We start from the raw sequence: 1,066 nt of genomic DNA, 5'->3' as shown, positions 1-1,066 counted from the left end.
ACTTCAGTCTGTGTGCATTGAATTTATTTAATACACGAGTTTCACAATTTGAGTTGAATAACATTCTAATTTATTGAGATGCACCTGTATAACATTTCTGTCCCCCTCACTTCTGAATTGATGGCTACGCCCCTGGTTTGAATTGTCCAGCATATCAACCTGTGGTGTGAGTTTGGCAGATGAAGAGTTTGTAAATCATATTTGGAATCAGTGATTGTTCTTGCAGTTCCATTGAATGGCACTAGTGAATGAACTTGCTCCTCCAGCTCAAGCCAGCTGGCTTCAGATTGGCATTGTCTAGTCATTTTCATTCGTTTCCCCTCACCAGTTTCTTGCTGGCACTAACGCTGCGTTCTGTTGCACAATTGTACTGTTTGTTGTTTTATGATGAGTAGGCTATGTTATCAAAACGGTCTTATTGGCAGTGTTAGAGCCGGTGGCACAGAAATTACATAAAGCAGCTTTAAAGTCAGCATGAAATAAAAAAAATTAACTGTTTACTTTCTCAGTTCACATTACTGGTCTTATTGTGAACAGCTGGTGCATATTATTCCAAAGAAGAATAATAACTAATAATTCCAAAGGTCCTTGTAATCATTCATCAAAATGTAATAATTTGATTCACCTATGAAACAACTTTTTTTTTAAACTAAAATGTTTTTGAAAGGCTTCTCTTGTGCTCATCAAGGCTGCATTTAAAAACAACAAAAACAGTAATATTGTGAAATATTATTACAATTTAAAAGAACTGGTTTATATTTGAATATATTTGAAATTTATTAAAATAGGTTGTGTCTTGAATAAAAACATTTTATTTTATTTTATTTTATTTATTTGTGTGGGGTCAGAAAATACGTTTTGGGTCAGTACTTTAAAAAAAAAAAAATTACTTTTATTTAATGATGGATTATATAATATTTAATTTCATTTAATTTTTTTTGTTTAATTTAATGTAATTTAATTCAAGGATGCATTAAATTGATAGAAAGTTTCACAAAAGTATATAAGGTAATTATTATGTTATTATAATGTTACAAAAGATTTCTATTTCTAATAAATGCCGTTC

The 1,066-nt window shown here is 30.3% G+C and overlaps 1 protein-coding gene across 1 annotated transcript in view; it reads left to right on the top strand.

The window, feature by feature from the left end:
• LOC107751217 (ephrin type-A receptor 8-like) overlaps positions 1 to 1,066 on the top strand; it is a 50,490-nt gene that overhangs the window by 561 nt on the left and 48,863 nt on the right. The gene's annotated exons all lie outside the window — the stretch shown is intronic.

Source organism: Sinocyclocheilus rhinocerous, unplaced genomic scaffold (assembly GCF_001515625.1).
Source record: "Sinocyclocheilus rhinocerous isolate Xijiao unplaced genomic scaffold, SAMN03320098_v1.1 scaffold362, whole genome shotgun sequence".
Classification (NCBI taxonomy): domain Eukaryota; kingdom Metazoa; phylum Chordata; class Actinopteri; order Cypriniformes; family Cyprinidae; genus Sinocyclocheilus; species Sinocyclocheilus rhinocerous.
Note: the sequence above shows the minus strand (reverse complement) of the source record. Positions and strands in the feature narration are given on the sequence as shown.